Below are 13,509 nucleotides of genomic sequence, written 5' to 3'. Positions count from 1 at the left end.
TTTATGTTCAGATGTTTCATCTGAAACAGGGAGACCTTATAGCAGTTTTCCAGTACCTAAAGTAGGCCTGGCACAGGCTGCCCAGAGAAGCTGTGGATGCCCCATCCCTGGAGGTGTTCAAGGCCAGGCTCTATGGGGCTTTGGGCAGCCTGGTCTGGTGGGAGGTGTCCCTGCCCATGGTAGGGGGTTGGAACTAGATGATCTTTAAGATCCCTTCCATCCCAAACCATTCCCTGATTCTCTGACCTTTAGATGTCTTTGCAGTTTCTTATTCTCCTGTTATTCTTGTCTATTCAATGCTCATTCATCTTGTTACCTTAGTGAAATGGTTAGTTATGGCCTCCTGCATGTATACCCCACTTGCACCTAAAATTCTGACCATTCTGCTCACTTTGACTTGCCCTTGAATCTGTGATACTGCCTCACATGCTTCTTACCAACTTCGCTACCCTGAGCAATATACTGTATATTAATAATATATATACTATAATGTACTATATACTAATATATACTATATACTAAGATATACTATATGCTAAAAATAATATACTATATACTAATAACTATACAGCAAAATTCTCCACAAGCATGGCCCCTAGTATCACTCCCCTGCTGCTGGTCTCAGACATGTATGGTGCAAGTGAGATGGTAAGATCCTTCGTCCACAGTGAATATTCAATGTTAATTCATCTTAATTTAAACTGAATAAAGGTAAGTAACTAAAAATCAAAACCCTACAAACCCAGAGCTCAGAAGATTTAGAACAGTCCTTCAGCTGACGTTTGTTCAGGTGTCCAGATGCAGAATGCCTCTTTGAATTCAGGTCATCCCCATACCTAAAGAATTCCCTAGCCAATGCTGTCTGTCAAGTGAAAGTGAAGCCATAGCCATTCTTGATTTCCTTGGCTTCAACAGGGCCCAATAATTATGATAATAATAATAATAATAATAATAATAATAATAATAATAAATAGATGAATAAGACTTCTGGTTTCTTCCAGTTCAAATACGACACAATGATAAGAATAAGCAGAATGCAACCTCAACACCCTGCATTGCTAACATAGCTGTGAAACTTAGGTCTTCTCTTGTAGTAATTCAAGGATTAGTCCATGTGTTTTAGATCCTATTTTGAGAACTTCAGTCATGAGCAGTGTACCTAAGGAATATTAATAGTTATGCAATTAGGAAATTTAATTCCTGTGGGAGCAGAAATCCAGATGATGTGTAGTGGCATCCCTAAGAAACAGAAAGTGTGTCAGAATTCTCTTGGTTAGAGAGACTGTACAATGGACTGAAATTGTGGTATTTTGGAGAGAAGAGGCTTAGAAAATCATTGCCAGAGTTAGAAATGTCGCTGAAGTTTTGATTGTCTGGGCATAAAACCCTTTGACAAGTATTTAGCATGTATGTTAGACACAAAATACCTTCTGTGCACTTGTCAGAAATGCAGGAATGAACATGAGAGAGGGAAATAGCAACAAAAATGCATGTGACTAAGGGTAGAGGACAGTAACAGAAGAAAAAAAAAATTACCAAAAAACACAACAAAAACAAACAAACAAACAAAAAACAACCACCTGTGAGCAAGTCCTCGCTGCATTGCAGTCATGAAACTGTATATCAGATAATTCTTGCCTGTTCTTGGTTCTTCAGTATGTTTAGGTCTGGAATAGCAACTGAAAATACGGGAGTCCAGGGAACTACTGTTCAAAAGAAGAATAAGCCCCACTTCCAGGTTTAGCCAAGTCATAAAAGAGTTGAAATAGGTAAAGGATTTAGTATGTGAGATTTTGATCAAATTCTTTGTAATATGGCATGCAGTTACTTATACATATTATTATAATGTACATACATATAATGAATATATTATAATATACATATAATATATATTATATTTCTATATACCAGTTTTTAACTAAGGTGTAAGAAGATGGTTATAATCTCAGCTGTCACCCCTAGGAGTCTGACAACATTCACAGTTCTCTGATAAAACCAGATAGCCAAGAGTGAAGCACAAAGATTAAACAGATAAGTACAAAGGGATTTCTCATTTTGAAACAGAATTTACAACCGATGCATCAAGCCCACAACTATTATAGGAGGTTGGCAGCTTGGAGAGGTGCTTACCACCTCCAGGTGTTAGGCAAGCTGTTCAGCACCTTGAAGAATGAGGCTTTATTCAGAGTTGCATGTAAAGCTCCAATTAATGTGCATTAGAGTTACAGGCATGACAAAGAAACAGTAATTATCTGCCTGCTTAGATATTGCTGACTTCTTATGGTGCTAAAGAGCTCCTAGCTTGTGGAAAAGAAAACTTGTTAGTTTAAGTAAAAGAGATTTAATGTTGTTTATAATTCATAAAATCTAGAGGGAATACAGAACTTGTCTGTGAATTATGTTTTAAATAAAAACTGAAGCAACAGTACAAAGCCGTGATTCATTTAATATGAATGATCTTCATAAAGAAAAAATATTTCTCGAAGAGTGCAAGTAATTAAAGAGATTAAGGAAAGACACTACTTAAGCTAAGGACAAAGTATAATTAGTTTAGAAAATCCATGCTATTTTCTTTATCACTTCCCCAAACCCACGGTATTAAGATCAATTTTCATTCAAATTTGTCCTAGGCCTATTTTTTCAGACTACCTCTTTTTGGACTCTTCGCATCAGTTTTTAAAATCTGGAAGATCCCTACACAGTGAGAAATGGAAAGATTCATTGTCTATGTCTCTGACAGTCCATTCCTGGGAACCATCTGCGGCTATTTTTAACGTAAAAAAAATGGTCGTATTCAGAACTATTGGCAACTGATGCAAGACGTATGAGAATGTCAAGAATAAAACCTGTTGAATCTATTCATTTTAAGAGAAATTGAGTCTTTCCTCAGAAGCACATAGAGGACCCATGACTCCTGAAATATGGACTACATTCACTAAGGTTCCGGTAAACTTTAAATTGACAGTTTGTGGCTAAATTAAAAGCCAAGCTCTTACCTCTTCTTCCCAAGATACAATCTGTGACGTGCAAGTCTAGCTGAGAGAGAGGACGTGAGGTTTCGGTAGAGTCTAATTAATTTAACCTGTTAAAGAGAAGTTTCAGTCACATCTCAGATTTTCTCTTTTGTGTTGGATTCACCACTTCTGTTCACTTTGCTCTAGTTATTTTTCTTGTGTGTGAAATGAATGTGAATTGAATTGATAGCAGTCAAATGCATTAGTATAAATGATGGTATAAGATACAGAAGAAGGGCGATTCAAATGTGCTGCATGGGTCTAGGGCAGACAGGACAGAGCTGCCTTCCATCTTGTTAGAGTGATGGCTTTAGCAGTCCATTATACTACACTGCACCAAGCTGCTTCATTTGTTCCAGCCATAGTGAGCAATGTAGGTTCAGTGTCCTCAGCAAAGCAGGGAAATGTGTTTTTCTGCCCCACTGATGAAGATTAAATTGTTTTGTCCTCATCCTGGGTCATAAAAATCAATTTCATGGCATCAGCAAAGCAGTCATCATGGCAGCAGCAAAGTGTCATCTTCCACGAACAGCTTGGAGCCCTGAGGCTGAACAAATCCCATTTTCAGGAGGAGCTGTCATTGACCTGTTACCTCCATGCCCAGATCCAGCAAGTGTCCACCTCTCTTTTCCCTCCCATCTCCTGTGCCCAGACGTATTCAGGTGATACCATGCCAATGAACAGGGAAAAGGTGAGGCAAGGCCGGGCTGCCCACCACTAAGTTTTTTGCTCTTACCCCAGCACTTTATGAGGCCTGCTGCTAGCGTGGCTGCTCACCCCAACCTGCAGAGGCAGGCACTGAATAAGGCTGGGAGAGCAAGCAGCAGCAGAGGCACTTGGAAAATTTCTGAGGCTCTATATTTCCTTTTTTTTCCCTTCTTACATTTTTTGTCATGAAATGCACTGTGTAAAAAATAATTATTCACTAGACCATCTTTACCCCAGTGACTGCTGGAACAGGAACTGACCATGGACAGAAGACTTGATGTCAGTAATAAAAGTACCTTGCTGACAACTGTAAATGTTTTTAGAGTATACTTATATTTCATGGTTTCTTTTCATAACCCTCTAGAAAGTTGATCTGTTAACATTCAGTGGAGAGACATTATGATCAGCAATGGGCATCCCATTTCAGGTCAGCACTAACTCCACGGTGAGATGCAGATATGTCACATACCTGCAAGGCTAAGTGGCAGACAGGTTACAATGTCTTCTACATCAGTGGTCTCAAACTAACCCTTGGGAATTTAGTTCTAGTGCATTAATAAAAATAGAGGGCACTTTTGTGTAGTAACTGATTTTCCTATGTCTAAAGTGCTCCATAAGTCAATTCTGTAAGCTAATGGGATGGTAACAGATCAATAGCAATAGCATGAGAAAATGTCCCTCTAACACAAAGACCATCAGATAAGCTGATTAATGCTCCATCAGTCATCTGGTACAATAGAAACTGCCATTATGAAAGAACACCAGTACATGAACTCTGTGGAAAATAAACACTTCAACCTGACATTTTTTCCGCAAATGCAGTAATGTCCCTAAAAGCATTAAGGAAGGTGGCCAAAGGCATTCACCTTACATAGTGCTAGAAAAACAGTTCTCCAGCCATAACTGTTCTTCAGCCGTAAAAAAAACTGCTCTTCAGCTCCTGAAAAATACAAAAAGTGATCCTTGCATGCTTCCCATATCCCTTTGGTGTCAATAAGTCAACTGAAACACACTTACAGGAATTTCCAAGTAAGAAATAGGATTGTTTGCTGCTTGGGAATGTACGAACAAGTCTATTCTATACCTCACTTTATGACCCACCGACTAATCTGCTAAACTGAAACTGGGAATGTGGAGAAGAACACAAGGCATATAATGATATGAGTAATTTTTTTCATAGAAAATGCTGTTATCTCATGTTGTTCTGAAACAACCTTAGACTTTGAACACCACAAATGAGGGCAGGATTCAAAGCCTCGGTAAACCTATAAAGCGAGTCAAGCTTCAGCCTGAAACTTGAGAAAGCCAAATGCCTCTCTAACCAGGTTTATAAGAAAGCACATTATCACTGACAAGTACTGAATACTTTGCGAAGGAGGCAGGTAAACGTTCTTTCTGGATAAAAGCTTAGAAAGAATGGAAACAATTAGCATATGTGAATAGTAAATTCCACATTCCTACCAACAAGGATTCCTTTGACCCTTGAATTTTTCTTCCTTTTGCCCTCAGATGGCTGTCAGTGGTTAGTAAAGTTCCTGTGCCTAGGGTTATTTTCAGGCAGATGCATTTTCAGCAGAGTGCCTTTTGTAATGGAGCCTTAGAGATGCTCCTGGCGTGATGCCATCCCCAGGTGCTGCAGTATTGCCTGCAGCAGTGATGGTGCTTCTGCCTTATCATCTACCCATTGGTGTCATACTTCTGTCATCATTCAGCTCAGTACAAAGACTCTTGTATTCACCCCAGTAATTTCAGCTTTGTGGGTGGTGCTCTCCCTGCTTCTTTTCACAGGTTCTGAGGAGGCCTTGCTGTTTCCCAAGGCAATGTCTGGCTTCGGCAGGATGGTGCTGCCCAGCCCAGCTGGTTTCTCTTCAGCAGAGTCCAGACAAAGGGGAGAACAAGTCCTCAGCCCAAAGCCTGAGTTTCAGCTCAGTGAGGACACGAGAAATGTCTGAGCACCCTGGGTACTCTCCCCCTTGAGAAGAAATCTCAAACCTTGCCATAGCCTGATTCCCTCAACTGAGACAGTGTTCCCTCAGGGCATGTTCACTCAGGTAAGGGCACGACTCACCAGATTTTGGCATCCTTCTCTTCTTCTTCCTCCAGTCACTCTCACCTCCGGGAAGCTGTAGCTACCTCAACGCCTTGCTGTCAAGAGTTGTCAGATGCACCCCATCTCTGGTTCAGGGAGCTCTGCTGCTGCTGTAGTCAGTGAGGAGGAGGAAAGGAGTGAAGGCAGTGACGGCTGGAAAGCTGGCAGCTCATTCACAGCCTCCAGAAGAGGCATTTGTCTGTTCAAGCATCATTTGTACTTGATTGGCTATACCATTTCTTCCAGGGAAGACACCAGATGGAAGTGTCCAATTTGCCAGATTTGACTACAGGTTGCCAGTCGGACCACACTGGGTCAGACAAGAGGGCTTACTAGATTTACACAGAAATTCAGGGGATTTCTGGCCAAACCCTGTGCTGCTTTCCCTGGAGCCTGAAGTCATGCAACAGTCATACAGAAGCATTTCGTTCCTTCCTGTTTGTCCTCTGTAGGTGGCATCAGAAAGCTCACTCTATCTGTGATCTTTAGCCTCTAGGGCTAATGATGCTTTTGTCTTTTTCTGTCTTGGGTAATCCTCATTTGTGGCATTTTTGTGATTATCACAGACCTGTTCACTTTTTTTTTTTTTTTTTTTTCAGTCGAACTGGTTGGTTCACGCAGCAATAAACAGACGATGTCACTGGTGTGAAGAAATGCTAGTTGTCAGGATACTCCTACAGAGTCTAGATGCTGCAAGAGAGACCGATGGCAGGAGGCACATTACCTCCCATGGAACACAAAGGTTAATCACACAGTTAATGACTACAAAATAAGAACTGTAAGAAGATGTTGTGAACTTAGCCTTAAGCATGAGGCAAAATTCTGCTCACAGAATGAAAAAAATGTTAACTGATATCACTGTTCCATTTGCTGTTCTCACTGCAGAAAAGGGTGAGGAATTAGTATTTTATTAACCCATTCTTGGTTTTATGAAAGTTATCTCCCATTAAAAAAATCCCTCAAGGGCATGACCTATGAAACCACATTCTCTAATTCAACCTGAAGTATTATCTGTAAAATAACAATCCTGCCATTGGAATGCCGGACACCACATTATTTTTAGCAGATTAGTATCCAAAATCATTCAACCACAAGCCAAAGGATCCCTTCTGAGAAAAACCATGAGCTTGATCATCCATTTATTACCTACTAAAATGTTCTAATTTACTTTCCCTTTGCAAAATTTGGCCCTCAGTACTCAAAGGGATTCAACTTCACAAAATGATAATCCTCTGGATTTTGTGAGTTGGAAAGCAATAAGCCTCCAGGATAGACTGGCTCAATTACCTATTTGATTACGGCAGAGCTGTGGCAGAAGTTAGAACAAAATAAACCCACTGTTTCAGTGTGTTGCAAACCCATTTAATCAGTGAATACAGACTGAATGTCTCAGCCAGTCCTTCCTGGGCAGGGAGAAAAGGAAGCTGTATGGAGTGCTCAGGTGAAAATGCTTTCTGTAGGTGTGAGCAATTGACATGTCAGTGCATTTATATAAGTGGGTGAATGAGGGCAAGGAAACACCTTTCTAACTACATACTTTTAAGATGGAAATAAATAATAATCCCTGCCAGCTGTCATGAGACTAGTGGTGGCAAAACTGTGAGCTAATATATTTGCTTATTTAGGGTGGCACATCCCAGTCAAAGCATCTCTGTGTCTCGCAGGCAAACAGCAACCTGGGAATGTGACTGCCCTGCAGGGGAGAAGAGCTGAGCATGGCATCACCTTCGATGCCTCTTCCCAGAGAAGACTCTGGCTCATGCATTTTCCAGAAGGAACAGATTGGCTGCTCCAAACATGGCTTAGGGCAAAGCCATGTCCTAATGCTGCAAATCAGGCCAGATTTGTTTTGGAAACCTGCTTTTCCAGAGTGGTCTGGCTTACATACTAATTATTCCCTTTCTTGGCAATTGCTTGCTCTGACTGAATGTCCTTTTGAAAACTGTTGACAAGATCTATGCACCACCCAGAAAAGCCTGGTCTACGCACAGCCTGATCCACACACACGAAGTATTCTTTGCTGATGTTTACAGTTAGCAAGGGGGTGATAGACAAAAACTAGCTGCAAATATGGATAAGAAATAACTGTGGTAAACACTTTTGCAGATACCAGGGTGCAAACCATATTGCAGATCATCCACGAAGAGACAAAGCCAAAACATACCTCAGAATTTTTATTTGCAAATAATACCCTGACTTCTTATCATTTCAGGCAGTGTGACCTTATTGAAAACTCTTGATTCTCATCAAAAGAGGTTACTCTCTGGATTTGTTTTAGTCAAATGTTGTTGTACTTGATACCTGGCCTTCACTTTTCATTAAGACACATTCATCAGCAACCAATGTTATTGCTGCCCCTAGTCTGAATTAAAAGTAAAATAACTCCTTATGCAAGGAAAGGCAGGCACTGCTGTGCTGACATTATATTCAGAGGCAATGCAAGAACTCCTGAGAGAACCAGCGATTTTGAAATGGAAGGCAGTTGCCATCACAGGATGGCTCTTTTCTTGTTTCTGTGCCTTTATTTCTTTTTCTTTCCACATATGAAAAATTTATTTGATCTACTTTCTTTTTTTAGTGATTTGTTCACACAATATGAATGTGTGATGATGAGATAAAGAGTTTTCCTTTAAATTCAGAGTGCATTTCAGTATCTCATCTGCTTCTTCTTGCTTCTAGTTCAAGGATGCTTCTGAAATCCATTAAAATATATTCACCTTTTTGCTGTTCCCTGTGAGTCCTGATGATATACATTCTGAGTATTATAACAGTCAACAGGGAAGGGGAAAAAGATGAATGGAGCAACGTAATGACTATGCTAATTTTGCCTCAAGAGAAAGGAGTTCCAGCAACTGCTGATTTTAGTCTGTTGCTGAGTTCTTAGGTTACTTTGTTTATCAGTTGGAAACCAATCACTAAATGAAGCAGATTTCTGTCAGAAACTCTTGAATGAATGATTATTAACCCTTGAAGTAACACTTTAATTAAAAAAATAATAATAAATTAAAAAAAAAAAAGCCACTACAGAGCAAAACACCATGTCCAGCAGTAGAAAATCCCCCAAAAGAAGGAGGTTTTACAAAGTGCTTGTGGTGGATTTCTTGGGCTCCTGTCTACTTCTGGTTGTACAATTCCCTGAGAATCAGTCTAGGATGAAGCCTTCCCTCTCTAGTACCTGTCCTGTTAGCACAGGGACCAAAAGACAGGTGCTGTACAGCACAAGACTACTTCGAGATTGGTTTTCATTTGTAAGGCTGCAATTCTTCAAGATGTTCTGCTTCTCCCTGGCTATAAATACAGACTGGGGGACGAGAGGCTGGAGAGTAACCCTGAAGAAAGGGATCTGGGGGTTTTGATCGACAGCAGGTTGAGCATGACTCAGCAGTGTGCCCTGACAGCCAGGAGAGCCAAGCGTGCCCTGGGGTGCATCAGGCCCAGCACCGCCAGCCGGGTGAGGGAAGGGATTGTCCTGCTCTGCTCTGCGCTGGGCGGCCTCACCTCGAGTACTGTGGGCAGTTCTGGGCACCACAGTATAAGAAGAATATAAAACTATGAGAGTGCCTAAAGTAGGGCTACAAAGATGGTGAAGGGTCTAAAGGGGAAGACGTATGAGGAGCGGCTGAGGTCCCTGGGTTTGTTCAGCCCAGAGCAGAGCAGGCCGAGGGGAGGCCTCATGGCGGCCTGCAGCTCCCTCACGAGGGGAGCGGAGGGGCAGGCGCTGAGCTCTGCTCTCTGGGGACAGCGACAGGACCCGAGGGAACGGCATGGAGCTGGGACAGGGGAGGGTCAGGCTGGGGGTTAGGGAAAGGTTCTGCACCCAGAGGTGGTCGGGCACTGGGACAGGCTGCCCAGGGCAGTGGTCACAGCACCGAGCCTGCCAGAGCTCAAGAAGCCAGACACAATCAGACAACAATCTCAGACAACACTCTCAGACACACTCTCAGACACAGGGTCTGATTTTTTGGGTGTTCCTGTGTAGAGACAAGAATTGAACTCAGTGATTCTTGTGGGTCCCTTCCAACTCAGGATATTCAGATTCTCAGAAGTTGCCTGATCCCCTCATTTCTACTTAGGACAATTTCTATAGATTTATGCATGAAAAAGAACTTGAAAAGATGCCATTATTTCTCCTTCGCTATATTGTTTTTCTTTGCCTTCTAGTTTATTATGTACATGTTCATAGCATGTTCCAAAATAAAGTTTCTTTCACCTTTCACTTTCTAGAAATCAAAGCAAAATGGAGAGGAGACTGAAGCCCTCTTTCATCCTGATGACCTGTTCAATGTGTGAATGTTAGCAAACCAGGATAACAGGTCACAGCAGCTAAGAAGAAAGCACAGTGCATGGAGGGTTGTGTACGTTCAACTCAGGTTCCCCAGCAGTGTGAGCAAAAATGAATTTTTCTACCCCAGAACGAGGCACCAGACCTTGGCTGTTTCTTCCACAAAGAAGGTGAAGAAGGTCATTGTATAGGATGGATAGCTGAGGGAAGAGCCCAGTGAAGCTGAGCTCGCAGTCCCTGCGCATCTCGGCTGATGGAGGGACAGAGGGGTGGTTACAGCATGTACTGTGGCCGTGCATCCTGCAGCAGGTATTAGTCACAACCCCCTGCCCTCCTGGCCTACCCAGCCGCCCATTCACCTGTACCTCAAAGCAGTCCCAAAACGAGGTCACACCCAGGGGATACACCCACTACCAACCAAATGCCAGGGTTTATTTACTGAAGAAAAGGACAATTACAAAATAAACGTGATGTAGCTTCTTGTAATGCATTATAGTAGGTACAGCTTAATGCAGAAAAAGACATAAAAAAAATACCCACTAAAAACAAACCCTTTTACTACATAACAAGCTTTTATTCAGCACTGACAATATAATCTCCTATCCTACAAGGAAATGTTTGCACATGCTTTTCTGTTTCCAAGAGCACCTTCATTAATATTACTTCTTCATCTGCAAAGTGAACTCATGACTCCGCATAATCACTCTCCTTTCTGCAGGAAACAGAACGGAGCCAACACTGCACATGCCATTACTCCTGAAGGGCAGCCTCCAGAGCTGCATTTTAATGAGGGTGAGATGCTGTTTTGTCTCTAATGGCTCTGGCACTGTAGTGGGTTTCTGTACGTTAATAAGTTACTGCATGTCAGAGGAGGCAGGTGACTGCCTAGGTGCTTGCTCCTTTCCTGGCAAATGCCAGAGAAAACTTTTTTTTCTTTTATTAACCTAGACCGAAGTCTGAGCTGACACATTTTACATCACATTTGCAGTGAGAGTCTCCAATCAGTTACCAACAACTTGTTAAAGTGCAAGTGAAATAATCTTGTATCTTAGCAAGGAGTGCTTAGGCACAGCTGTGACACCATCCTTTGTATCTTCCCTAGGACAGCTTGGTTAATGTGAAAGAGGAAAGCTCATCTTCTCTGCCTTCTGTTTCTTAAAAATGTATGATAAATGAACTCCAGGTTAATTATACAGGTGTGCTGCCTATAGGAGGAAAGATAGCTCTGTATGTTAATGATGAAACCACAGGCAGGTCATTTCATACGTTTTGACTATAAAATAGCATTGGGATTTTCTGACATGAGCCCTTTCTTCCAGCGGTGCAGGTTCTGCAGTAATTTAGAGCTGAGGCTTTCCCATGTTAACTGGGCATCATTTAACCTTGCTTGAGCTTGTTTATTTATACAGAAAGTGGGGAAAGTAGTGTTCTTTTCTCTCACAAGGCTGTGAGAAAGCTTATCAATAATACCTGCAAAGAGCACTGGGAACCTTGGCTAGAAGAAATAATATAATTTGTTACTGTGCTCACATTAGTGCGAGATTTTTTTAGTGTCAATCTGTTGGAGTAGAATTCTAGGATTAATTAGTCTTTCCAAAAAGACACCAACGTATTTTTTTTTTCACATGCTCCTTTATAACCACACAGCCAAGCAATTTCACATCTGTAAAGTAAACAAGTAAGAAAAGACTACTTTACTTATAGATACATATATATATATGTATATATATATATTTTTTTTTTTCCCTAAGGAATAGATATGATTTAGAAAGGGTCATTGTGTGGGATTGCAGAGCTTGAGAAGAAAAGGTGAGAGTGTTTTAGTTGGAAGTGTTGCATATATTTTTCTTGTAGTAAAGTAAAACAAAAAAATATTTTACCTTTCTTATGGTGAAGTTCTAGAAACACAGGTGATAGCCCTGTTCAGGTGATGATTCAGTGCGTGACTCACTGTCTGAAGCTGTGTTTGTCTCTTGGAAAGGATGCCAGATGCATGTGCTGTTATCTGCTCTCTTTGGAGATGTGTCTGCACATGTGCTGGATGGGGGTGTGAAAGCTCACAGCTCTGATGAGAGCATTCCTGCATCTGCTTGGAAGCCTATATATAGTCTGCAAGGATAAGGTTCAGAGAACCATCAGGATTACAAGCTAGACAATAAATATAAATGCCACATATGCTTTAGAGATACAGAAGGCACGCTGTCTTAGTCACTTTGTTCCAAGCTGTCTTCATAGTTAGACATCCAAAAGCCAACTCTTAAAAAATTGCCATCTAATCCTCAAGATGCTTTAAGTCCACAGATATTCATGTTTCCAATGTAAAAAAAATTCTTGAAATTTTTCCCCTCTATGTTTTGACAGGTACAAAACCTCATAGACTATTGAACTTTAAACCAGATAGTGATTTGTAAAGTGGTGTTTCTCAGACTGGGACTCAAACCAGTAAGCACTGGTTTTATCCCTCACATAATGACAAGATAGATTTCTCCCAAATGCATGAATAGAGAGTGTGCTGGCAAGTGTTACTTTTCTTCCTTTTGTGTAGCTGGGTTAGCATTCAAGATGAAAGAATTTAAGTTCTGCCTTCTCTTCTGCTGAAGGGGGTTGGAAGCTGCAAGCCTAAACTCTCAGAAGAGCATCCAGACTTGCTGTGAGTACAGCTGTGCGTGTTGTGCTTGAGAATGTGGGCTCATCGAAGCAGCAGGCACAATAGATAGAGTTTACAAACTTGGGAATGACTTAGTGATCTGATGATTTGGGCACCTGGAAGGAGACCTGGCTTCTGATTTGGGCTCAAAGTATTGATGAGATCCAGGACTGTCCTGCTTGTCTGTAAAGGTCTGATGGCATTGGGTGTTATATCCAGCATAGCCATGGTGCCAAGAGACCCAGGTTTCCCCTGCGTGACAGCAAGACCATTGACTGATACACACCTCAGACAAGTGCACAGTGATTTCTGTGCAAAGTGGGAATTTTAGATTATGTGATTTGAGGATTACCTCCAAGAATGTGATGGAGCAGAGGAATACAGCAACCTAATCAGTGCCAGCTGAGCACCCCAACTCCCTGGCCAGGGAAGGAAGGCCATCAGCCCCACTGCCTGGGCTCCAGGAGAAGCTCTCACAGGATCGCTTTAAGACTGGGGAGAGAGATTCCTGCCTACAAGGATATGGGAGGCATTATGGTAGGTTGGGAAGAGTATTTGGAGCATGTGAAAGACTTATGGGATATTTAGAGGAGGAACCAAAGGTAGGGCAAAGGGAGGGATCAAGGTTCTTTGAGAAGGAGCAAGTGCGGAAAAATAGAGAGGAAAGGGAATAAAAGGGTCTGTTCACGTGCAAATGTTGCTGGTTTGTACACCTGTCTGGTCATGCCCTTCATCTGATCCTCACGGTTTGTCCTATCTTCTTGATAAG

At 41.6% G+C, this 13,509-nt stretch overlaps 1 long non-coding RNA gene across 1 annotated transcript; it reads right to left on the bottom strand.

The window, feature by feature from the left end:
- Window positions 1–595: 595 nt before the first annotated feature.
- On the bottom strand, window positions 596–6,859 carry LOC308181767. The gene is made up of 3 exons (XR_013941569.1): window positions 5,791–6,859; window positions 2,997–3,082; window positions 596–1,706 (listed from the first exon to the last, which is right to left on the bottom strand). It is a non-coding gene; the product is annotated as an uncharacterized lncRNA (long non-coding RNA).
- Between the last annotated feature and the right edge of the window lie 6,650 nt (window positions 6,860–13,509).

Source organism: Anser brachyrhynchus (assembly GCF_964034855.1).
Source record: "Anser brachyrhynchus genome assembly, chromosome: 1".
Classification (NCBI taxonomy): domain Eukaryota; kingdom Metazoa; phylum Chordata; class Aves; order Anseriformes; family Anatidae; genus Anser; species Anser brachyrhynchus.
The sequence above is the reverse complement of the archived record's forward strand: the minus strand, read 5'-3'. Positions and strand labels throughout refer to the sequence as shown.